Source organism: Labeo rohita, unplaced genomic scaffold (assembly GCF_022985175.1).
Source record: "Labeo rohita strain BAU-BD-2019 unplaced genomic scaffold, IGBB_LRoh.1.0 scaffold_2055, whole genome shotgun sequence".
Taxonomy (NCBI): domain Eukaryota; kingdom Metazoa; phylum Chordata; class Actinopteri; order Cypriniformes; family Cyprinidae; genus Labeo; species Labeo rohita.
Window position 1 is genome coordinate 1 of NW_026128281.1, and position 11,040 is coordinate 11,040.

The 11,040-nt window shown below is 38.3% G+C and overlaps 1 pseudogene; it reads right to left on the bottom strand.

Moving 5' to 3' along the window:
* Positions 1-5,345: 5,345 nt before the first annotated feature.
* Positions 5,346-11,037, bottom strand: LOC127159283 (vitellogenin-like; annotated as a pseudogene).
* Between the last annotated feature and the right edge of the window lie 3 nt (positions 11,038-11,040).

Genomic DNA, 11,040 nt, shown 5'->3' on the forward strand with positions numbered 1-11,040 from the left:
ATTGTGCCAAATCATATTACTTACCAAGGTTGATCTGTTGACTTGCTGAAAAAACAAATGAGAGAATATGCTTTGACAATTGTGTGTCTAGTTTAGTTTTTGAAGAGGTTCTAAATGTACTTTCGTTAAGGAGAAATCTTTAAAGAAAAGACAAAGAGGAAGATCTTAAGTTTGGAATTTTACTTACCCACAAGGGCCACAGTCAGGGCAAGCACAACAGCTCTCATGGCTGGTGGTTTGTGAAGAACTCCTCAGAGCTTCAGCTCTTTTATAGTGGTATCTTGCTGACTAAGTTTTAATTTCTAAATTAAATATTAACAGATGTTTTTAGATTTGTGTCAAAAAGTACATAAGACGAGGCTTTTGATTGGTTAACTTATCTGCACACCGATATCAGTTAGGTTAGGTTACCCTGGCCTGTCATGTCATCCTTCAGAACAATGTTCAATGTCAGTTTTGTATGAAAAAAAAAATATATATTAATGTCGATTTTATAGGGTATATATTTTTAGATTGTATATTTTCAAAGTGGTTTCACAGGGAGTTCAATTTTTTGACCAAGTTCACAGGATTGTGATGCAATGAATACGTACAGTTACCTAAGAACTTGGACGAAAATGTATGATTATTTATATTAAAATGTTACATAAATCATCGCTAATCATTGCTACAGCTGCACTCCTTGTGAAATACAGTTTTTTTTTTAATTGGCTCAATTCTAATTTTTATACTTTTCAAGCCTATTCATATTCAAGCCCTGTACATCTACAGTTAACAGGGTTTAGCAACCTTGATGTGTTTTAATGATGTGTCATCATTAAAAAAGGAGTCTACTATATGTTAACAGTTTTGTTTATTTCAGAAGTGCTGAAGCCTATTGTGCATGTAATCCATTTTTCTTGAATATTAGCAACAACTGCACTCCAACTCAACTCAACAGTCGATTCATTTAGTGCGAGAGACAGTTAGAATATGATCTGTTTTGGATGGTTCTCTCTGTCCTGTGGGTTGCACTGCACAGTTCACTCCTGTTGGTTAACCCAGTCTCATTTGCACTGATGGCAGTGTTGCATTGTGGATACACTTTGCTCTTCTTTTTTGTAGCTTTTTGGTCTCAAAATACACAATGTTGACAGATTTGGCATAAGAATATCAGTTTAGGTTAGGTTACCCTGGCTCATGTCATCAAAACTTGATCAATAAGTCAATATTAAAGTAAGGATCATGTCATATTCACATTTTGAAAGCCACATCGTGAGAGGAGCTGTGAATATGAAATACTTATTCACATGACTGTGTTTTTAGTCTCCATTATAAGTGAGAAGTAACAATAACAATGCATAATGTTTAATCAAAATGTCATAAATCAATCTTTTCCTCAACAGACTTCTCTCTGGTGAAATATACTACACAGTCAGATCCATATATATATTTGGACACTGACACAAGTTTTATTATTTTAGCTGTTGACCAAAACATATTCAAGGTACAGTTATATAATATAATTTAGGCTTAAAGTGCACACTTTGAGCTTTATTTTAAGGGTAGTCTCATCAAAATTGGAGAAAAGGTTAAGGAATTACAGCTCTTTATTATGTACCTCGCCCTTTTTCAAGGAACCATGGACAGTTGACTCAAAAGCTGTTTCATGGACAGTTGTGGGCTATTCCTTCATTTTCTACATCAATTAAGCAGGTAAAAGGTCTGGAGTTGATTCTAAGTGTGGCATTTGGAGGCTGTTGCTTCATGCGGTCAAAAAAGCTCTGCAGGCAAGTAAAACAGACAATTGTTAGGCTTCAAAAACTAAAGAAATCCATCATAGAGATGCAGAAACATTAGGAATGGCCAAATCAACAGTTTGGTACATTCTGAGAAAAAATAAATAAATTAACACACTTGTGAGCCCAGAAACATAAAAAGGCCTGGATGTTCACAAAGGACAGCAGTATCTTCTCCATTGTAAAGAAAAACCGTTTCACAACATCCAGCCAAGTGAAGAACACTCTCCAGGAGGTAGGTGTATCACTTGTCACTGTCAAAGTCTACAATCAAGAGAAGACTTCACGAGAGAAAATACAGAGAGTTCACCACAAGGTGCAAACAAGGCCAGACTTTGCCAAAATACATCTAAAAACAGCCAGAACACTTCTGGAAAAGCATTCTTTGGATGGTTGAAAGTAAGATCAACCTGTACCAGATTGACGGGTAGAAAGAAGTATGGAGAAGGCTTGGAACAGCTCATGATCCAAAGTATACAACATCATCTGTGAAACATGGTGGAGCAGTGTGATGGCATGAGTTTGCATGGCTTCCAGTGGCACTGGGTTACTGGTGTTTAGTGATGACATGACAGAGGACAGAAGCAGCCAGAAGAAGTCTGAAGTGTATAGGGATATACTGTCTGAACACTGAAGACAAAATTAAAGGCAGAAAGATCCACAAACAAACAACAACTAAAGTGAGCTGCAGTAAAGGTCTGGCAAAGCATCACAAATGAGGAAACCCAGTCTTTGGTGATGTCCATGAATTCCAGACTGCCAGCCTGCAAAGGATTCTCAACAAAATATTTAAAATGAACATTTTATTTATGGTTATATATGGGGTTATCTATTCTAGTAGCATCAGTAGAATCTATTCTAGAGCCGTAATTATGTAAATTGTGTCAGTCTCCAAAATATATATGGACCTGACTGTACATCCCCAATCATTTAGTCTGCTTAACCCTCTACGGTACGCATTATGATATCAATGAGGAAAAAATTATTTGTGATGTTTTTCCTGCTTAAAATTGGACACTATAACAATATCAATAAACATTTTTATAATTTCTTTCTTTATTTATTTTTTAAAAGTTTGTTGCCTCAAGGCAACATTGTACCACAAAGGACAAAATTTGAAATTTGATATTTTCATGCAGAAAAATTAATCAATTTATTTAAAACACTAGTTTCATTAATCAAACATTTGAGCAAATAGATTTATCACACTTTTGATGTTTTGCACATCTCACATTTAACAAAAAGTAAGATTTTATACCCACATGTTGCAGAATATGTGGAGATATTGTATATGAATTACAATTCTTATAAATGCATTACAATATAATGCAAAAATGCAAATACATTTAGATAATTCTAACTTTTTTCTTACAAATATCATATACACGTATGCTATGCTATATGCCTGGTATGGCCATATGTGATTCCATTACGGTACAATGTTGCCTTGAGGCAACATGCAGTTTTTTGTAATTTCCTATGATATATTTGATGATATATTATGAAAGGTTTTTGAACCTTTACTAATCAGGGAAGGTGATTCAGATTTTTTGTTGGCAATTATATGAATGAAATTTGATGAAAACTGCACCTTTCTCTGGACAAAATATGGAGTCATGTGACATGTGCACATGTCCTGAAAGAGGGAGCAAAATAGACCCCTATGGGTCCACTTTTTTGCAATTTCATTTGTTAGTATTTGACTTCTTCTTTACTAAGATAGCATTGATTCATTAAATGGGTGGCTCATTTTATTTAAAACACCAAAAATAGGCTGTGTTGCCTGGAGGCAACACGGTACCATAGAGGGTTTAAGGGATAGTTCATCCAAAAGTGAAAATTCTGTCATTAGTTACTCACCCTCATGTTGTTCCAAACCCGTAAGACCTTCGTTCATCTTAGGAACACAAATTAAGATATTTTTGATGAAATCCAAGAGCTTTCTGACCCTGCTTAGACATCAATGCAACTATCACATTCAAGGCCCAGAAAGGTAGTAAGAACATTGTTAAAATAGTCCATGTGACATCAGTGATTAAACCGTAATTTTATGAAGCTAGGAGAATACTTTTTGTGAGCAAAGAAAACAAAAATAATGACTTGTATTTAACAATTTCTCTTCTGTGTCAGTCTTTGTCACAAATTAATGACAGCACCATGACGCATACGTGTGCATTCTTCTGCTTGCAAACAAGGTGTCCCTACTACCTTTCTGACCCTTGAATGTGGTAGTTGCGTTGCTGTTTATGCAGGGTCAGAAAGCTCTCGGATTTAATCAAAAATATCATAATGTGTGTTCCGAAGATGAACGAAGGTCTTACAGGTTTGGAATGAAATGAGGGTGAGTAATTAATGACACAATCTTCATTTTTTGGGGGAACTATCTCTTTAAACATGCTACCCCACAATTGACTGCATGCTCTCATTTACTTTTTAATCGGAACAACCGATGGAACCAAGTCCACATTTCTCTAACACATGCTTGTACATCAAACTTGATCTGAAGAAGATCTGTCTCTACTTACAGTATGTTTCATCACAAATTTAAGATTTCCAGAGGCTTGTATTAAATGTAAATGTAGCTGATTTTTAATTCATTCTACTGAGACTATTCAATTTGTATTCATGTCAATATTCAACATCTGCAACTCTGTCTCAGACTTTGACACAGTATGCCTATATTTGTCTACAATTTAAAGTTTAGAAACTCTTACAGATAATGTCAAGTGAACAGTGCTTATGTTACAATGTTATTACAATGTGATGTTATTTGGGAATCGCTCTCATAATTGTGGCAAATGTAGACTATAAACAGTTCCATTTTGTGTAGTCTTTGTAGGTTCAGTGGAAGTACGTTGAAAAGTAATGTTACTACCTTTCCCTTCATGTTAACCATGATTATTCTTTTTTATTTTGGTGAAAAGTTTGTGTGGATCCTTATGCAAGGGACAACATACATTAAGAGTTGCATTGGATTTACTGTATATTGCTACACTGGCTAACTGATTTGTTTTTCTTCTAAGCAATGTTTGCCATTCGTGCTTTAATTGGATACTTATGAGAATTTACACTTCTATCAAAACTTTTTTGACCATGAAAATAATATTAAAGTCCTCAGAGGCCATTTGTACTACATGTGCTTTGAGACTCAAGATGGTGGTACAGTAATATCAAACTTGTGCATGAATTCAAAGATAGAAAGTAAGACCGATATGTAGATTAGCTGATTACGCAGACTTACACAATGATCAAACAAGAGAAACTGCTGACTCAGATGATACTAATTCTGGGACTTGGTCCATAATAAATCATTCAGAGTAGTATTTACTTAGACAGTTAGTATTCAGTTAGACTCTTAAAAAATAGGATTCTGTCACTGAAAACCACATTGGTGTGTGTGTTCCCCTCAATATCTATAGTGATTACAGCAGAAGTAGACAAAAAATGGAACTAATGCCCCACTTGTTACACAAAAAAGAAAAATAGTGAGCAGACAAATTTTTGAGAGTGCTTGTTCAGATTTATTGAAACGAAGGCAATGATTTACAGCAGCTTTAAAAAAAAATTGTTTTAAGTACTACTAAGCCAAGATGTAGGTTCAAGCACACTGTTCAGTGCAGCGACAGGCCACATGAGCATCTGTAGTCTCTCTCAAGTCTACACTCTTCTCATAGATTCCATCGAACATGTTGAGGTTGGAGTCTGGAACATAAGATATAAATAAATGGGAGCGACATTTAGGAACCAAAATAAAATACTGTCCCATTCAGCCTATGTTAATCATTTTGAATTTTAAGATGTAAATATGTTTTCTAAAGCAAAACCATTTGAGAATGACTGGAATAGAGTCAAATCAGTCTGCAAACAAGGCATGAAGTAACTTACCAGTGGACAGGCAGTGATATCCAATAGTGACAGGAGTGGTTCTGATTGGTGCACAGCCTGGCAGACAGCGCAGCACAGGCTCAACAGAGTAGCATTTGGATTCCTGTCCATTCAAAATCACTTGCTTCTCCAGCTTCACAGATTCAAGTTTCATGCGGCATTCTGATAGAGGAAAGATATATATATATATATATATTTTTAATGTCTTTAAAACATATGACATTTTTTTGTAATGCACAGTGTCAGACAAATCTTACGACTGGCATCTCGGCAGCTCTCCGCAGGAAGCACCCATGAGTGTGCAAAGTTGACTGAACTCTTAGTCAGGTATCCACTGGGTGTGGTGTACTCCTGTCTGGTTTCTCCATCAGCCTTTCCACAGAGTCCACAAGTCTGTCCCTTCATCCAGTCTGCAACTTGGATCTAAAAATTACATAATTACTCAAACTCTGGAACATGTGTTATGTTGCCGAAATACAGAAGCTGAAACATGCTCATTAACTTGTAGTCACCTTCCAAAGACCATTGGCAATGTAGACTTCCTGAAGCCCGTGACTAGGAGCATAAAGTGACAAACCATCAGCTTTCTCTCTGATCTGGATGGAGCCTAAACCAGAAGAGCATTTCAGTGTACAAGAAGTAAGTCAAAGAGACCACATGGACCTTAGAACCTACCTGAGGGATGCTGGTAGGGAAGGCTGCTGGTGGGCACTTCCATTTCATTAATTTTAACTTTTGCATCGGCGCCCAAAGCATACAGGTCGACGTTGCTGTTAAAGACATGTGATCAAATGAAATCCACAGTAAATAAACCTGCAGATTATATGGACACCAGTTCACAAGAGAATTAACTTACATGTCAGCAAGTTTAACGTTCAGGTGGTTTTCCTCAGTCTCTTCATCCTTCTTCAAGAGAACAACAAATTTCAGCTCAGGTGTGCAATCCTGGGCCAATACTTGGTAGCAGGAAATAGGCATTTCGTTCTTGTACCTCCTTTTATTGAACGTAGTGACTGTGTCCTGCATCATGCTGCACTGAGCTAAAAAACGAAATCAAAATCAAGCAAGTGTGTGGTTTCTGAGTGTATATACCAGTATGTCATCTTATATTTCTTCTACCTGTGGTGTAATCATAGATAGTGTTCTGGATTCTGAACAGAATGTCCTTATCAATATGAACAGAAAGAGTTCCATCTGGATTGATGGGAACAGTGACTGGGAGAGGAATAGCCATCCTCGACAGTGTCATCTAGAGCAGCAGATATGTTATGTTACAGTATTTACTTTTCTTATTTTATCTCGGAGTCATAGTTTAAATATTACTGGCCGCTCACCTCTGGAACCCTAACGATTACATTCAGGGACGTCTTAGTTGGCAATGCCACAGTCAGTTCGATTTCTTTCTCACTGTTAGTGGCTCTTTCAAGCCTGAATCCTGCCCATAGAGCTGCCATAGGTATGTGCTTAGCTAGCCTGTTTAAAAGGGGAACGTATGAAAAAAAAAAAATACTCAAAACATAACATTTACCACAAAACAGTTCTTGACCATTGCGTTTACTTTTTGGTGTAGGTGGTGACAATAACTGGAAGCCTCTCCAATTCCCACTCTAGACGGACAGCAGGGAATTCTCCAAGGATTCCAGCCTCAGCTTTAGTAATGACTGCATATTGTTGACACTCTGCACCCAAAGCAAGCTTGGTCTGAAGAAGAAAATGTGTGTACAGTTCAGACCAGCACACATCAAGTGAAGAATCAATTTGGGGAATTTCACATGAGCTCTGATTTTACAGTGACTTTGTGTTTGCTCAGCAGGGCACCATCAGCACACAACTTCCAGTTGTCATTCTCAGCAGTGGAAGAAACAATGAGTTGCACTCTTGCCGTTGGCTTGTCAAAGAAAGCAGCAAGCTGATAGCCCAGCAGCTTGCGGTCAACTCTCACAGCACGGGCAATAATAGCAACAACAGGTGGAAGAGTATTCCCAAGATATTTAGCCTGAAAGAAGAACAAGCATTTAAAAAAATCATATCAAGTTGGATTTTCCACTGTAGTTTTGCTTAAAGATGAATCAAATCACAGAAATTGATTTACCTGTTTCTGGATATTCTCAAAGCTAGATGCGGCACTTCCACTGCTAACTGCCTTTGAGGCTCCTTGGTGTACCATGTACTGCAAGCAAAGTTTTTTTATAATATTGTAGCGTCTGGACCAATCAGACATACATTAATTGTTACATTTAACAAATAGTCTTTAAACACAACAGGCCAGCTACATGCTGGAGCTCTGGAGACAAACCCCCCCCAAAGCAACTAACACCCCAAAAGGGCTCAGTTGCCAGGACAACGATCTGATACCACAGGTTTTATTGCTTCAAGGAATGCACATCTGCCCATGCTACATTTGCCATAGGAAAGACACAGTGCCTATAGAGATAGACTCCTTCCTATTCATTCACAGACAAACCTTTCTTTGACCTTCCTATCACACATAGCCCAGGTTATTGTGTACAGTATTACTGCAATGTATTTTAATTTTGTCTGTTGTATTTGTATTTGTCTTTCTACTGTTTTATGCATGTATTATGATAGATGACTAGTAGTATAACCCACCTATGTCATGCTTGGACTCTTTGAGTTCGTATTTTAATGATCTAAAAGATGGTGTAAATTAGATGTTGATACCTTTGCAACATGTTAGTGTTTTAAGAAACCTTAGTAGTTTTTGCATCAACACCCAATCGAATTACATATGCAAATTACCATGCTCACAGACAAAGAGTCGTAAACTTTCTCTCCAAAGGTGAAAGTTACCATTGGTTCATGGACCTCCTGGAGGTACAGCCTCCAGAGAGCTTAAAGGCATCGACCCCTCTCTCTTCTCTCTCTCTTCACTTTCTCACTCGTCTGCAACATCTTCCGATTGCTGCCCGTGTGGAGGAACCCACGGGGAGCTGGAGCCGGCACAGGGCGTGCCCGGCGGGCCCGACAGGCCCAACATACAGAGCTGTGGCTCTCGACCACAAAGAGCCAGACAGTTCGACCTAACCCTGGAATTCATCTTCATGACTCGCCTCAGTCAGTCAGTGGTTCTTGGAGAACCTAAGAAGATGAGCTAGAACTCTTCAGGACTTCCCTAAGCGTGCGCCAGGCCTTGCGGCCTTGTCTTTCCATTCCTCAAAGATCACAGGACTTCAGCTGGGTCCCTCTCAGCTCTTGGTTCTTCTTCACTTTTCACATGGGAAGAAACTCCCAGTCACCAACGAGTCAGGACATCTTTGGAATTCATCACTCTTCAGACCCGGAAGAACGTGATCGCAATTCCAAAACCACCACTGCTTCAAACCATCAAGACTTTCAGAGACTGCATTTGGACACTTGTTCGACGACCAAGGCAATGCAAGTATCGTACACTTAACTAAACATACAGAGGTTTAGTATTAGCTGTAGACAGCACTGATGGTTTCACAGCAGGTGGTTAACTGACTTTTTTTTTTCATAGCTTCATTTCCTTGTCTCTCTCTAACTACTTCTCACTGACCATTCCCCCATGTATGAGTGATTTCATGTTTGTTTGTTTAGATTAGTTATGTGTTAGTCCTTCGTTAATAAACTATTGTGCACAAATTACATGAGTTTTGATTCTGATTCTGCCTTGCAAATTAATGTCCCTTTACGATTCCGATTCGAGCTACATGCTCTAATGCAGTAGTACTTTAAGAAAGTTATTTTCTGTGGCCAAGAAAATATCATTTCTTAGAGTTGATATAAAGATTATACTGAATGTTCACTGAGCGAACAGATTAGTTGATGGAAAATTGATTCTGCTACAGTTACTACTGGCAGCTGATATAAGTAATTGTAATTAATCATAATTAATTGTAATTATTTATATACATTTCCCTTTGAGCTAAAATTCGCTACAATATTAACAGACCTGGAAGAAACTCAGTCTTTCCGAATAGAGATATACAAGTATGTTTTCATATCAACTTTTGAAAAGAAAATAATCCTTCATAATTACCTTATCTTTGTGGAATTTCTTGAAGGGGTCCATGCGATTGGCAGTCTGAAAACCCATAAGAAGGAATGAGAATGATTGATGATACAAATGTTAGCTATTAAGCTATCAAGCAAGATCCCAAGTTCTTACCTCAATCACATGAGAGCTGGACATGGAGGAACTTGAACTGCTGCTGCTGATGATACGACTGCTGCTGCTGCTTCTGCTTTCAGAAGATATATGAACATTCTTCTCTTCAGTCTCCAGGATTTCCCTCAGTTTCAACAGGAAGGCCTTTCCTTCTGGAGTGTCCTCATCAATGAGGCTGATTTGCTTAAGAAGCCTCTCAGCAGCTCTAGGACCAACTTGGACTTCAAGCTCCAGTCTTTCGACTGCAGGACCTTCAGCTAAAGCCAACATGGCAAACAGTTAATTATAATTTCATCTGAAAATCTTTGAGTTTCAAGAATGTAATCTTTTCTGTAAGTATACCTCTTGCCAGTGCAGCACGGGCTGAGTGTTGTCCAATTATGTAGAACAGAGGAGCATTTTTGATAAAAGCAGCATTGTGAGAATGCACCTCAATGCAACCCTTGATTTCAATGTATGGGACAGCAAGACAAAGAGTCTTTTGGAATGGAGCAGGAGCTCTCAGAGGAGCCTGCAGATGCTTCAGAATCAAGGATCTCAGAGGACTGAAACAGAAAATTAACAAGTAACATCAAAAGAAGTCTTGCCCCTTTGACTTTGAAGCTTAGCACAGTTCCACATGCAGTATACATGTGTGGTTTACCAGTCCACCAAGGTTTACCTGGGGGTTTTGCAGGGCCAACTCAGGTACCAACGGAACAATTCTCTCAGCAGTGGGATCTTCAATGTTTCTGACCACAGCAAGAGTCTCAAAGCTGTCGGAATAAGAAAAGAAAATATTGGAGGAAACTGTTGTAACATATATTGTTGCTATGCAGGCATCACTAAGATTTCTTACCTCACAGCAGCAATATGTTCAGGAAGCTCAACAGGCAGAGCCTGAATCTTATAGTTGCCCTTCAGAATATCTGCTCTTGCAGCCACTTTTCCAGGTGCAATTATACGGATCTTTCCTTTCGCCATAACAGCAGCTTGGATCAAGGCAGTGTTCACTCCCATCACAGCAAATTTCTGCAGAGCAACACTGAAATAAAAATAAGAGAGATTGTTTGTGAAACTCTTGTTGTGTGCTTTATATCTCTTGGTAAATGAAGATGCAAAAGCGTACCTTGGTCTAGCTTCGGCTTGGAATTGAACATCAGTCTTCTTAAGCTGCTCAAGAGTCATGGTCTCAATCTCCTCAGGGAGAGGAGGTGTAATGGTGGCCTGAACTGGAAGGATGAACAG